Raw genomic sequence first — 16,672 nt, forward strand, 5'->3', positions numbered from 1 at the left:
GGCCCACTTGACTTCACATTCCAGGATGTCTGGCTCTAGGTGAGTGATCACACCACCGTGATTATCTGGGTCATGAAGATCTTTTTTGTATAGTTCTTCTGTGTATTCTTACCACCTCTTCTTAATATCTTCTGCTTCTGTTAGGTCCATACCATTGCTGTCCTTTATTGAGCCCATCTTTGCATGATATGTTCCCTTAGTATCTCTAATTTTCTTAAAGAGATCTCTAGTCTTTCCCATTCTATTGTTTTCCTGTATTTCTTTGCAATGATCACTGAGGAAGGCTTTCTTATCTCTCCTTGCTATTCTTTGGAACTCTGCATTCGAATATGTATATCTTTCATTTTCTTCTTTGCTTTTGGTTTCTCTTCTTTTCACAGCTATTTGTAAGGCCTCCCCAGACAGCCATTTTGCTTTTTTGCATTTCTTTTTCTTGGGAATGGTCTTGCTCCCTGTCTCCTGTACAATGTCACGAACCTCCGTCCATAGTTCATCAGGCACTCTGTCTATCAGATCTAGTCTCTCAAATCTATTTCTCCCTTCCACTGTAAATTGTTAGGGATTTGATTTAGGTCATACCTGAATGGTCTAGTGGTTTTCCCTACTTTCTTCAATTTCAGTCTGAATTTGGCAATAAAGAGTTCATGATCTGAACCACAGTCAGCTCCCGGTCTTATTTTTGCTGACTGTATAGAGCTTCTCCATCTTTGGCTGCAAAGAATATAATCAATCTGATTTTGGTGTTGACCATCTGGTGATGTCCATGTAGAGAGTCTTCTCTTGTGTTGTTGGAAGAGGGTGTTTGTATGACCAGTGCATTCTCTTGGCAAAACTCTATTAGCCTTTGCCCTGCTTCATTCTGTACTCCAAGGCCAAATTTGCCTGTTACTCCAGGTGTTTCTCAACTTCCTACTTTTGCATTCCAGTCCCCTGTAATGAAAAGGACATCTTTTTTGGGTGTTAATTTCAGAAGGTTATGTAGGTCTTCATAGAACCATTCAACTTCAGCTTCTTCAGCATTACTGGTCAGGGCATAGACTTGGATTACTGTGATATTGAATGGTTTGCCTTGGAAATGAACAGAGGGCATTCTGTCATTTTTGAGACTGCATCCGAGCCAAGTACTGCATTTCAGACTCTTTTGTTGACTATGATGGCTAGTCCATTTTTTCTAAGGGATTCTTGCCCACGGGAGTAGATATAATGGTCATCTGAGTTAAATTCACCCATTCCAGTCCATTTTAGTTCACTGATTCCTAAAATGTTGACGTTCACTCTTGCCATCTCCTGTTTGACCGCTTCCAATTTGCCTTGATTCATGGACCTAACATTCCAGGTTCCTATGCAATATTGCTCTTTATAGCGTTGGACCTTGCTTCCATCACCAGTCACATCCACAGCTGGGTGTTGTTTTTGCTTTGGCTCCATCTCTTTATTCTTTCTGGAGTTATTTCTCCACTGATCTCCAGTAGCATATTGGGCACCTACCGACCTGGGGAGTTCATCCTTCAGTGTCCTATCTTTTTGCCTTTTTATACTGTTCATGGGGTTCTCAAGGCAGGAATACTGAAGTGGTTTGCCATTCCCCTCTCCAGTGGACCACATTTTGTCAGAACTCTCCACCATGACCTGACCAACTTGGGTGGCCCTACACAGCATGGCTCATATTTTTCTTGAGTTAGACAAGGCTGTGGTCCATGTGATTAGATTGGTTAGTTTTCTGTGATGGTGGTTTCAGTCTGTCTGCCCTCTGATGGGGAAAGATAAGAGGCCTATGAAAGCTTCCTGATGGGATAAACTGACTGAGGGGGATACTGGGTATTGTCCTGATGGTGGGGCCATGCTCAGTGAATCTTTAATCCAATTTTCTGTTGATGGGTGGAGCTGTGTTCTCTCCCTGCTATTTACCTGGGGCCAAAAGGAGAAGGCGATGGCACCCCACTCCAGTACTCTTGCCTGGAAAACCCCATGGACGGAGGAGCCTGGTTGGCTGCAGTCCATGGGGTCTCGAAGAGTCGGACACGACTGAGTGACTTCACTTTCACTTTTCACTTTCATGCATTGGAGAACGAAATGGCAACCCACTCCAGTGTTCTTGCCTGGAGAATCCCAGGGATGGGGGAGCCTGGTGGGCTGCCGTCTATGAGGTCGCACTGAGTTGGATACGACTGAAGCGACTTAGCAGCAAACTATAGTGGAAGTAATGAAGATAATGGTGACCTCGCTCAAAAGATCCCAGGCATGTACTGCTACAGTCTGTGCTCTCAGCCCTGCAGCAGGCCACCATTGACCCACGCCTTTGCCAGAAACTCCCAGACATCCACAGGCAAGTCTCCTGTGGGTCACTGTTCTTTTCTCCTGGATCCTGGTGCACAAGGTTCTGTTGTGCCCTCCAAGAGTATTTCCCAGTCCTATGTAAGTTCTGGCAGCTCTATAGTGGGGTTAATGGCGACCTCCTCCAAGAGAACTTATGCCATACCCACATCCAGAGCCCCTGTCCCTGTGTCAGACCACTGCCGACCCGATGCTCAAACACAGTTCTCTCTTGGTCTCTGTGGGGTCTGAGTATCTCCTCACAGCCGCTGCAGTGCCTACTGTCTTACTGGAGTTTTTCTGATTTTGGACCTGGGGTGTCTCCACACAGCTGATCCAGTGAAGCATAGCCACTGCTCCTGATGTTGGACATGGGGTATCTCTTCTCAGCTGCTCCAGCGAAGCACAGTCCCTGCTCCTGACCTTGGACATGGGATATCTCCAGTGCTGTGCAGCCGCCACTCACCGCTCTAGCACCGTGAAGCTGTAAACATACATAGGGCTGTATCAGTTCTGTTCAGTCACTCAGTCGTGTCCGACTCTTTGTGACCTCATGAACCGCAGCACGCCAGGGCTCCCTGTCCATCACCAAATCCCAGAGTCCATCCAAACCCATGTCCATTGAGTCGGTGATGCCATCCAACCATTTCATCCCCTGTAGTCCTTCTCTCCTCCTGCCCTCAATCTTTCCCAGCATCAAGGTCTTTTTCAATGAGTCAGCTCTTTGCATCAGGTGTCCAAAGTATTGAAGTTTCAGTTTCAACATCAGTCCTTCCAATGAACACCTAGGACTGATCTCTGTATACATACATACATACATTTAGCTAATTCACTTCATTGTACAGCTGAAACTAACACAACATTTTAAAGCAATTTTACTCCAATTAAAAAAAAAAAGATACAGGGCATCAGTGATAACCTGTGATAAGGTGGCATTTAGGGCAGGTGTGCAGTGAAGCTAGGAGAAGTGGTGGTGGTATTTAATGGAAGCTGATATTTACCTGATTGTGTCAGTTTTCTCAGTGAGGAGGTAAGGCAGACAGTACTTTGATGAAAGTGAAGGTTGATGAGAAAGTATAAGGCCTAAACCACTTTGTTTCTTGTCTATCTCTCAACTTTTTTTGCAGTTTCATCTTTTCTGAATTTGTTCATTCCTCTCTTATAAAACTTTTGACTTTTCATCTTTTTTTCTATCCTATTTGGTAATACATGTGTTGTATCTCCTCTCAGAGATTATAACCTCTCTGAAGGCAGAGTTCATGCCAGTTTATCTGTGAATTCCTATGGTTGGATTGCAGTAGATGGTCAATAAAGATTTATTAAGAGAATTAAGCTTTTATGATAAATTTATTTATTTATTATAAAATGAAATGCACTGTAATGTCCAGAAACTCTTTTACTTAAGCTAAAATATATTCATCTTTTTTTTTTTTCCTGAAGATCTACTCTGTATTGTAGAAGATTCAGACAAGTTAAATCAATTATTTGGTCCAGCAGTTATAAAAAAAAAATGTGTATTACAGAAAACACTGTAAGAATGTATTAGCAACATACACTGAACAACAACAACAAAAACCTTTAGTGTGTATAAAATTATCAAATAGCATAAACATATCAATTGCAGTTCAAAGAAAGAAAAATTCTTGAAGTAAAGCCACATAGATTGCAAATTGTAAGCAATGTATTCTACATAGACCTTTAAATGCAATTTTAAAACAGAGTTTTTAAATGTTGCCAACTATGTTCTTCTAAAATATTAACCAGATAAAATTATGTAACTATCTTCCAAAGGGTAAAAATATACAAAGAATTATTCTCAAGAAATCGCCATATAATAGGGGCTATGAAGTGTTGATATATTAACGTATTTACAAATAAAATAATAATCAGTTGTACTTGGTGAGTAGATTAGGTATTAACTTCAAAAGATTATATAATTATGGCTCTGGTTTATTTTACTGTATAGATCTAACCACACACTATGTAAATTTAAAAGATATTATATTCACTGTTTATGTAATTGTGTGGTATTTCCTCTAAAATTATAGTGAAAATATCTATAATTAAATAAACGCTCTCTCCAATTACTGAAAAGTCTCATAATCTTTTTGCCACTGTAAACAAAGAGCTATTGTACCATCTTTATGAGAGATAGCCATTCTTGACATTTCCACACATTTCCACTTTCTTTTAGAAGAAAGAAGTAACCAATTAATTCAGCAAACATGAGTTATCACATAAATACATTAAGCTTCATATTAAGCTTCAATAATTAGGGATAATGACACTGTATTCCTCCACTATTACAGATTGGCTAATTGTCTTTTCAATTTATATACTGTGCTTTTAACACTAAAACTGTTCCACATATTTCAGATAGAAAATGAATTTTTAGTGATTTTTAATCAAATGATCTATCTTCCATTGGCTTAAAAAGTCCCCAAAATGTCAAAGAAGCAACTACATCTGGATTCATCTTCAAACTATTTGATGTAACTATTTTCAAAAGGCTGGCTGGCTTAAAGTCTAAGGTTATTGTAAACAGCTGACTTGCAAACATGTGACTGTTGAAAGCTATCAGCCCTGATCATTTTATTCTTTTGAGTTTCATTTTATCTGCAAATTCATTCTTTTCTTTTCTGGGATTAAGCTCTTTTTTTTTTTAAATTCAGGAAAAATTAACTTTTGGTATGATAGGAGGCTGAGATTTGACATTTAAATATATATAGCACCTATTATTTCTAAATCTTCAGTGTCTGTAAATACTCCCTGGCTGTGCTTCCTGTGAGGGGCTGTCATTTTCTGCGGCTGCTTCCTTACTTCTGGACTCCTCTGCCTTCTCTAACTGGGACTACTTCACTGGAGCTGCCCAGCATTATTGCTTTCTATGACTAAGACAGAACTAGAGAACACTCGAGTGGAATGCTCTACAGAGTCCATCCTGTCTACCGTCTTGCCTTATGGCTGAAGAATGAGGCCTAGGAATGGGATTTAACCTGACTTATAAGAGGCTTCCCTGGTGGCTCTGACAGTAAAAAAATCTGCCTGCAAAGTAGGAGACCCACAGTTTGATCCCTAGGTCAGGAAGATCCCCTGGAGAAAGGAATGGCAACCCACTCCAGTATGCCTGGAGAATTCCATGGACAGAGAAGCCTTGCGAGCTACAGTCCATGGAGCAGCAGAGTTGGACACGACTGAACGACTGACATACACTGAATAATGAAATAATCAGGACAAGAATCCCAATCATATTACTCTCAACTGAGTGGTCATAGTTTCATGTACTTTAGGTTAAAATTTACTTCTCCATCTTCCTTCGACAAGAGTTGCCTGAATTCATTTTTCCTTACTTTCCACCAAAGATTTGAAGCTAGAGTATGGTTCTGTTTTCCTTCCTGCGATCATATTCATGTTTGTGAACCTAGCTTAGAGCTTGCATGAGTACCTGCAATATTGGTATACCAGCAACGCTTTGGTGATCTGTTTTTTGTTTTTTTTCCCTCCAAGCAAATGTTATCTAAGCAGTATAAAACTTCTCTTCTGGGTTGGTTGGTGACTTAACTGATGCTCCTCAGTCTCCTCCTCTGTGAACTAAAGATGATAATATTCATACTTAGCATCACAAGGAAAAGTAGCCTAGTGACTTTGTCGATGTTCACTATGTGTCAGATTTCTGGGTCTAGAAACATTATTCTATTTTCACAAATACTTTATGGTTTGGTTCTAATACTTGCTCTGTTTTACAAATGAGCAAACTGAGGTTTAGGAAATTTAATTAACCTATCCAAGATCTTGCAGCAATAAAGTGGAAGAGGTAGAGTTTGAACCAAGGCCCTTCCAGTGCACTATTCAAGTGTTCTTAGCACACACCCAGAGAGGACCATACATGTAACCCCTCACACTCAGTCACAGCTTTCTACAAGTGGGAACGATTATTTGGCATTATTTTGAGATATATCCATTTTGTGGTTCTCTAAAATCATGACAAGGGACATTAAGGAGAAGGGCATATACCTCCATTTTTAATATGCTCTACTCACCCATAGTGTAACTTTGGGCAAGGTTCTTATACTAATGGTTTCCCTTCTTTGTTCATCTTATTAATAACTCACTTAACACAGTTACACAGTCACACAGTCATGTCCAACTTTTTGCAGCCCCATGGACTGTAGCCCACCAGGCTCCTCTGTCCATGGGATTCTCCAGGCAAGAAAACTGGAGTGGGTTGCCATTTCTTCCTCCAGTGGATCTTTCCAACCCAGGGATTGAACCTGTGGCTCATGTCTCCTGCTCTGGCAGGTGGGTTTTTTACCACTAGCATCACCTGGGTTATCTCATAGAAAATGTGGGTTTAGGATTTAGGAGTCTTCTTCTAGACTCTGCATCTGACCCCTAGCCTCATTTCAAAGTAGAGACACATTCTGCTTCAAAATTTTTACAGGATAATCTGAATAAAAGTGGTATTAAGAATGTTAATACCAGGTGTTATTTAACAATATTATAAAACTTTAAGCTAGAAATAATCATCCTTCTTAAAAGGGTAAAACATTTCAGTATGTGGAAATATATTTCGTCATCAATGTTTCTTGTACCTAATCCTTTGCTGTGTTGGGAATTAAGATATAGTATATATTTCTTTACAGATATTGACTACAGTCCAAGAACTAGGCAGAAATAATAGCAGAAAAAGAGAACTAAAAAGATGCTTACTAGTGTAGCTGCTGCTGCTGCTGCTAAGTCGCTTCAGTCGTGTCCGACTCTGTGCGACCCCATAGACGGCAGCCCACCAGGCTCCCCCGTCCCTGGGATTCTCCAGGCAAGAACACTGGAGTGGGCTGCCATTTCCTTCTCCAATGCATGAAAGTGAAAAGTGAAAGTGAAGTCGCTCAGTCGTGTCCGACTCTTCGTGACCCCATGGACTGCAGCCCACCAGGTTTCTCGGTCCATGGGATTTTCCAGGCAAGAGTACTGGAGTGGGGTGCCATCGCCTTATCCGAACTAGTGTAGCAGTTTATTGTAATGACTAATCTTACAGTAAGATTTTTAGAATCTGAAGAAAACATGCTAGCTAGTAGTGCAAGCTGTATAATTTTGTGAGTTCTTAATTTAAGCTTTGGAAAGTACTTCTTGAAGATGTGGATCAAGTCTTGGTGACTTGGTGACCAAAATTTCACTTTTTCTAAGTGACTGTAGAAGAAAAGACATTGTTTGACTCTTCATATTGCATCTATTATTTGTTCTTTAGATGACCTTTGTTTGTAAAGTTACTTTATTTAAAAACCACCTCCAAAAAATCAAACAAGAGCCACTTAAACAAGACATGGCATGTTAAGGAAATCACTTTAAGGTATTGTTTGCAGAAAAGACACATTTATTTAAAAGTCTCATATGAAAAGGCTGTCTTAAAAACCAATATTAGAGCCTAAACATGAGCAATCATTTGGTGATAAATATTAGATTGGTTTCTCATGCCAAAGTAAGGCCTTGAAATTTGTTTTCCAATTAGGCACACACACCAATTTATGTTTATTATCTGTCTTCCATATTGATAATAGCTTACTTCTCACAAACTTTCTGTTGTAGAATAAGGGACAGACCTGATCTAACCCCAAAAACAGACTAACAGAAACCCCAGAAAACACAAATTCTTTCAGTAGCTCTGGAATTAATTAGATACACTGACCATTTTGGAAACTGAAATCATTAACATGCTTTTAAAAAGATACTTTTGCTCCCTCTAAACTTTGCCAGCACAAGGAAATAAAAACAGCCAGAAGTTAAGTAGGCAGATCACTCAAAGTTATGCCTTTCGAAGATGGTCCACAAGGAAGAAACACGTTAGAAAAACTGTCTATTCTAGGCGCCCCCCATTCCAAATCCACAATAAAAGCACAAAATGTTACCACATGGGACCATGAACCATAAAGTGTGGGTTGAGGGGGATGTTTGAGCATGTTAGTAGTTTACTCACGCAACCTATTTGGATGTCTGAGTTTACTTTTAATTAAAAACGGGGATTATGTCTAAATACTTCAGAGCTGTTGAGAGTCTGAGCTAGGTTATCACCTGAATTATAGTGAGACCTCAAACAGGTGAAATGTTTTAACTTCAACCATAATGGAAGGCCTGAGGGACATAAAATCATTAACTTATATTCCAGAGACTAGGGGATGCCAAGAAATTTGAAATGATTAGGATATGAAATACAATGCACAATGAACAGATAGTTCCAGATGGCATCTCAGTGTCGCTTTGCCATGGGATGTTAGAGCATGGGAAATCATGCAGGCACCCACAGAAAGCACGGCATTACAAACATTTTCTGGGGTGCTCATGAGGAACAATCGAAGAGAAATGGCCTCTTATCTATTAGCCAGATTTAAGAGTATGCCTCACTGTCCATTCTTTCTCTACAGAAAACTTCCCTGAAGTTAGAATTTATATAAATTTTTAACATGCTACCCTGAAATAGGAAGACTTTGGTTAGGTGAGATAGTAAATTTCTTTCTTTTAATCTACTCAGAGTTTGGTCTTCTTTTGCTGTGGACTGAAAATATCCCAACTGATATATTGAAGTTAAGGAAGTAATCAGCAACACAGATATAATGTTTGTATAAGGGTTGCTGTGTTAATTATCATGTCAAAAATGGAAACAATAGCAACTTGTTTAGTGTGATCATGGCATGACACAGACTAAAGATACTCGGAATATTCCAAAGAATATTCAATGACACTGGAAAACAGACTACGCTATTTTCTCAATTCTCAGTTGTATATAGATTATAAGGCCTGAGTTATATATATATATATAAAGGCTTCCCAGATGGTGCTAGTGGTAAAGAACCTGCCTGCCAATGCAAGAGACAAAACAGATGCGGGTTCAATCCCTGGGTCAGGAAGATCCCCTGGAGGAGGGCATGACAACCCACTCCAGTATCTTGCTGGAGAATTCCATGGACAGAGAAGCCTGGTGACCTGCAGTCCGTGGTGTTGCACAGAGTCAGACATGACTGAAGTGACTTAGCACACATATATGTGTGTGTATATATGTGTGTGTGTGTATATATATATATATGAAGAAACAACAGTTGTTAGCATTTTTATGTTTATCTCCTTGTTAATAAAATAAATATACATATATTACAAGGATGTAATTATAAAAATGCTAACAATTGCTGTATCTTAATTTTAGATAATTTAAATTTTTGTCTCATTACCTTTCTAAATGTTTGAAATTGATTTACAGTGAATAGGAAGTATTTTATAATCAAGAAAACACATGTATATATTTAAAGAAGTGCTTCAGGAAATGGAAAACCTTATTTATGAGAAAGCAACTGGGACTCCAGCTAAGAGTAGTTGGGATCCTGGAAGGAGAAATTGAAAAATCAGTGATTAATGGCAACATATTGATCACTTTGCATAAAACTAGATAAAAGACTTGCCCTTCCATGCCTGGCATGTGATAAGCAATTTCTACATGTTATGTGCTAGGAAGCAGAGCACAGGGGAGAAATAGACATCTTTACATGATTTTTTTTTTTTTTTTTGCAGTGTGATGGGGCGTATCTATTATTGGAACTCTGGAAGAATAAGGAAGTTGGCATGATGACTGAGTGTAGGGTCATGACCTCAGCATTTTCAGCAAGTGTAACTCATGCATGTGGCTCAGCTCCCAAGCTCAGCTTTCCCAATGTGGTGTTTCCTAGACCCACATTCTTGATGCTTGAGAATTATTCTCCTCTTAAACACTGAGCCATGTGCTAGAATCATATACCTCCCTCTCAGAATGTTTGACCAACAAAATGGATTAAAGTTGTGTTTGCAAAGGTGGGTTATAATGATTTTACCTATTGAGAGTTATTCATCCGTGTGTTGTTTTTATCATTTCAGATGTTGTTTGTGGAAGGAGAATGTGATTGCTAGCCAAAATCTACATTATGTCATCTGCTCTGTTCTATAAACACATTACACACGCTGTACAGACATATGCTGTGGGCTGTGGTTAACTAATTATGTTTAATGCAAATACACACATGTACAATTCATTTTAAAGGGATTAATTATAAGTGCAATATTTTAGTTATGAGGGCTTTTGGAAAGACCTCATCCGAGAAGTACATCAGAGCCATTTACCAGTTGTTTTTTTTTTAATGACTGCAAACTATTTGGAATATTGTATACAAAAGTGATTCTTGAGAAAATATTCACTAAATACATTGCATATGAGATAATTTGGCAAAAGTGCTCATCTATATTACAGATATATTTGCTCCAGGTGCATCTGTTGTCAAAACATAGCACTTCTGTTTTTATTTCAAATCTAGCATACAAACTATTTCCAAATACAGTCATTTAACTAGTAAAGATAAACAATGAAGCATAGCATTTGCCCTGATAACAAATAACTGAGCAAATGCATTTGTTCCTAGGTAAAGTAAAAAAAAAAAAAAATTAAACCCATCATGTCAGACAGGCACAATGTTCATATCATTCATTCAAACCACTGTTCACCGCCACAGACACTTCTGCCTGCCCACCCACTGTCTGTCCTCCCCTTCACCTGTGGTGACAGCACCTGGTTTTGACTGAGACAGTATGTCGCCAGGTGCACCATTGCATTTCCTAGCCTCCCTGGCAGCTACAAGTGGTCATGTGATCATCTTGGCCAATGAGGTGAAAGTGGAACTTTGGGGAAGGGAGCTCTAAATAAGTTTTTAAAATCGACCTCAATTCCACTTGTATACAAGTTTTGTTATTCCACTTCTTTCTGCCTAAACTGCTGGATGCAGAGAATCCAACCTGTGAACACAAGACAACAACCATACATTGGAAGTCTGCATGGTGGGCTACTGGACAGAAAGTTGGAAGGAGCCTACGTTACTGCTGGTGTTACAGAGTCTCCTATAGCAGTTCTGAACAGCCTACCTCCAGGCATCTTGTTTCATGAAAAAAATAAAATCTTGTCACTCGAGTTCCTGTAATTTGGGTATCCTGTAAATTAGGCTAAAATGCATTATTTCCCAATAGAAGTACCAATTATGATTGTTAACAGAAGTTTATTGTTTAGTAGATGTTGCAAACTCACTTAAAAATTGCCCGTTCCCAATTCATAAAACAACAACAGCAACAAAAATGTTTGGGTGACTCAAAATCAAATCAATGTTTTGGGTAACTCAAAAAGAGTTCTTCTTTCACATCACCCAACACATTGTTTCTTTGGCTTTAGGCAAGGGCTTTTTACTTCTGAAGACTATTCTTCCATATTAAGCATTTGAAAGTGAAGTTGCTCAGTCATGTCCGACTCTTTGCGACCCCATAGACTGTAGCCTACCAGGTTCCTCTGTCCATGGGATCTTTCAGGCAATAGTACTGGAGTGGATTGTCATTTCCTTCTCCAATTAAAGCATTTAGAGTCTCTTTAAAATCCATGGTATCTTAACATAGATGTTTGCGAATGGGTTTCATGTATCCTAAGGTTGTAGATTTGTTCCAGTATTAAATAAGATATTTTAATATCATGAGTTTATGTTTACATGAAGGTGTAAGTGGATGTTCTCTTTTTTTTTTCAAATTATGAATTTTTAGAAATTGAAGTATAGTTGATTTACAAAGTTTCAGGTGTCCAGCAAAATAATTCAGTTATAATATACATCATTTTTCATATTCTTTTCCATTATGTTTTATCTCAGGATATTGAATATAGTTCTCTGAGCTCTAGAGTAGGACTTTATTGCCAAGCTATTCTATATGTAGTAATTTGCATCTACTAACTCCAAATTCCCAGTCCATCTCCAACACCCCCTTGGTAACCACAAGTCCTGCCGCCTGCAGTCCATGGATTTACAAAGAGTCAGACACGACTGAGCGACTGAACTGACTCACTGATTCTCTGTCTGTGAGCCTGTTTCTATTTCAGAGAGAGGTTTATTTGGTTCTACTGTCTTTAGAATCCCACTTACAAGTTGAAAGAGCTAGCCTAGCTCCAACCCTCACATCTACAATCCAGTCATCAGGAAAGATAAAGGGTTAAAAGAAGGACATTCTACCTCCATTTAAAGATGCTTAGCAGAAGTGGTAGAGGACACTTGCTTTTATTCCATTGGCCAGAACTGAGGCATGTGGTCACAATGAACTGCAAAGGAAGCTGGGGGGTTTTAACCTTTAGTGTGTGTAGCTGTGTGCCTCCTAAAAATAAGTGGGGGAGGTTCTGTTATTCTGGAAAAAGAGAGAATGGATAATTAGAAGACAACAAGCAGTATATAGCAAACCAACCTAAGAATCGTATAATGAATTCTGTTAGGCATAGATTCCTGCCAACTTTCAGGAGGGAGAAACACCATCAGATTTGTTTTTGTAAAACGTCATGGTGCAAAGAGTAGATTTGAGAGTGGCAAGGGAAAAAATGAACCAATCAATCGGTTGAGAGGCTTCGGTGATAAGAAATGACAATCATAGGGGATATGGAGGATGGAGGATAGTTTTCCAAGATAATTGGAGGATATAATTTAAAAAATTTGATGACTGATTGTGAAAGGATAAGGGAAAGATAGGAAGAATGATTCTTAAAAAAATATGGTCACATCCAACAAGATAAGAAAGAATTCAGAAGTGAACTGCTAAAAATGGATATAAAGTATCTCGATTGGGCAGAAGTAATTGTTACATTTAGCGATCATGGTTGTTGTGCATTTGGGTGCTTTTTTCAGAGGCATCTGCAGATTTGCTCAGTTTAAACTACTATAATCTCAGTAAAGCAAATCTATAATTTTGGCTATGTTAGCGAAATGGCATAATCTTCATTCACTAGAACTTTCCACATACAGAAAAAGAGACAATACTAAAAAAACTATTAGAGTTTAATGTACGCCATTTTAATTCCTACACAGTATGTGCCAAGCACTGTGCCAAATTCTCCTACTCAGTTTTCTCAACTTAATTATAATAAAAATAATAAACCAAGTAACTTTCCTTGAGTATTTACTCTGTCTCAGGCATTATACTAATCAATCTAAAAATATATTCTCGTTTAGCTTCACAACAACCTTAAGAGTCAGGTAATATTTTTCCCATTTTACAGCTAAGTAAATGAAGGCTTAAAGAGTTTAAAATACACACATGAGATGATACAGTTATTGCCTATCTGGTCCAAACTCTAAACTCTGTTTAAACTCTAAACACTATATCTAACTATTTCCTTAATGTCTAATTAAGCGGATACTAAGTTATGTTCTATGAACCCTAAGGACTGGTATGCCACTTCCATATCATGCACAGAATTTATACTAGCAAGTGCTTCTTTAAACTCTGAAATATTTATAAATACTTAAAATGGCGTAGAAGGACACAGAGCTTCATGTGATAAGTCGCTGTGCCTTTGGCAAGACAATTTAAGTCTCTGAGTAATGAAATGATGGGAAGATCAGCACCAGAAGTTGATCAGAGGAAGAGATATCCTGTTGTGGTTTTGGAGGCTCTCCAAATGTATCAAATGTAAATCATTCTATTTAGAGCGCCTTTAATGTGCTTCTGTTCTTCCTTTCCTCGGTGACTCTTCAATAGGATAATGAGTCATGACTAATTCTTCACCACGGTATATATGAGTCAATTTACTCCTGGATATTTTATCATTTTTAAAGGAGAATGTGCTACCACTCTAGAACACTTTTTAATAGACATTAAAAAGTATAGGTTGATACATGCTGAAAACTGTAAAACATTATAAGGGAAATTGAAGAAGATTCAAAGAAATGGTAAGATATCCTGTGCTCTTGGATTGGAAAAATTACTCTAGCTAAAATGACCATAGTATTAATACTCAAAGCAAGCTACAGATTTAATGCAATCACTATGAAAATGCCTGTGACATTTTTCACAGAACTAGAACCAATAATCCTAAAATGTATATGGAATCAAAAGACCCAGAATTGCAATTCTGAACAAAAAGAACAACACTGGAGGCATAACTCCTCCCGACTTTAAGCTATAGTACAGAACTACAGTAATCAAAAGAGCATGGTATCAACACAAAAACAGATGTATGGATCTATGGAACAGAATAGAGAGCCAGAAATAAACCTGTGCACGGATAGTCAGTTAATGGACAACAAAAGAGGCAAGCATATACAATGGAGCAAAGATTGTCTCTTCAGCAAATGATGTTGGGAAAGCTGGAGAACTACATGTAAATTAATGAAACTAGAACATTCCATCACACCATATACAAAAATAAACCCAAAATTGTTTAATGACCTAAATGTATGACACAACACCATAAAACTCCTACTAGAGTACATAGGCAAAACACTCTTTGACATAAATCAGAGCGATATTTTATAGATCAGTCTCCTAAGGCAAAAGAAATAAAAACAAAAATTAAAAAAGGGACCTAATTAAACTTAAAAGTTTTCACACAGCAAAGGAAACCATAAACAAAGTGAGAAGACAACCTATGAAATGAGAGAAAATATTTTCAAATGATGCAACTTGTTGACAAGGGCTTAATTTCCAAAATATACAAATAGCTGATACAGTTCAATATCAAAAACCAAACAACACAATCAAAAAAATGGGTAAAATACTTTAATAGATGTTTTTCCCAAGAAGATATATAGATGACCAAGAGGTGCATGAAAAGATGCTCAGTATCACTGATTATTAGAGAAATGTGAGTCAAAACTACAATGTGGTATGACCTCACACAGATCAGAATGGACATCATTAAGAAGTCTACAAATAATAAATGCTGGAGAGGGTGTAGAGAAAAGGGAGTCCTTGGACACTTATTGGTAGGAATGAAAGTTGGAGCAGCCATTATGGAAGTTCCTTAAATAACTAAAAATAGAGTTATATATAATATACAAACAATAAGGACCTACTGTATAGCACAGGGAATGTTGAAAAGAATATATATATACATATATATGACTATTTGTATAACTAAATCATTTTGTTGTACACCTGAAACATTATAGATCAAGGATACTTCAATTAAAGCAAAAAAATAAATAATAAATAAGTTTATAAGCAATCTTTTAGGGAAACACTAAACAGACCATTCAGTTAAGAAGCATTTTTGCGTTAGTTCTTCAGTCGTCTCTGACTCTTTGTGACTCCATGGACTGTAGCCCACCAGGCCCCTCTGTCCATGGGATTTCCCAGGCAAGAATCCTGGAGTGGATTGTCATTTCCTTCTCCAGGGGATCTTCCCAACCCAGGGATCAAACCTGGGTTTTCTGCATTGCAGGCAGATTCTTTCCCATCTGAGCCACCAGGGAAGCCCTTTGCATAAATTAAGATACAGCAAATTCCATAATAGATCTGCCTGTAACAGCAAAGACATATTCTAATATTAAACATGAATGAAGGGGAGAAAAATCTACCATGTTGTTTATTAGTAATTTAATATATAGAGAAATATGGGGCGAAAAGTTTCACAGTAGCCTAGATACCTTCATCAGCTGCCTTTCATCATTCTTCTACTTCTTGTTCGTCAGCACATACAGGCTCAGATTCTTAGCTACATTGTTAGCTTACATTTTTAATTTATTGTTCAGTAAATGTGTCCTTCAATTGTTTCATGCATCTCAGTGGTGTGCAGGATTATGTAAACTTAATGCCAAAGATAAGATAGGTACACACATGGTTGAGAGTTAATAAATTTGGCTGCCCTTAAATAAAGTTTACCTCTCTTGCAAATATATTTAAAGTGCTGCTGCTGGTCCTGCTAAGTCATTTCAGTCATGTCCGACTCTGTGCAACCCCATAGACGGCAGCCCACCAGGCTCCACCATCCCTGGGATTCTCCAGGCAAGAACACTGGAGTGGGTTGCCATTTCCTTCTCCAATGCATGAAAGTGAAAAGTGAACGTGAAGTTGCTCAGTCATGTCTGACTCTTCACGACCGCATGGACTGCAGCCTACCAGGCTCCTCCATCCATGGGATTTTCCAGGCAAGAGTGCTGGAGAGGGTTGCCATTGCCTTCTCCAATATTTAAAGCACAGGAATTAAATGACACAAATCCTATTTACTACTGGAATTTAGCCCTATAAATCCCTAGCAGTGTTGAGATTATTTTGAAAGTTTGAAAGAAAAAGCATATGGTGAAAAAAATTTTTTTCGAAAACAGCCTTAAGAAAGAAACACTCATTAAATATTTAAAAGATAAACCTTATATGGAAACTCAAATAGAAAAATGGAAAATAGAGGTGTAAACAATAAAGGTATAAAGAATAGAAGCACAATTAACTAGAATCCTTTTTTTTTTTTTTTTGTAAAGTACAATGTAAGTCTTTGATGGAATAAATTTTTTCTTTAGCTATGTACACAGATACACAATACACACAGAACACACACATG

Source organism: Bubalus bubalis, chromosome 15, assembly GCF_019923935.1.
Source record: "Bubalus bubalis isolate 160015118507 breed Murrah chromosome 15, NDDB_SH_1, whole genome shotgun sequence".
Taxonomy (NCBI): domain Eukaryota; kingdom Metazoa; phylum Chordata; class Mammalia; order Artiodactyla; family Bovidae; genus Bubalus; species Bubalus bubalis.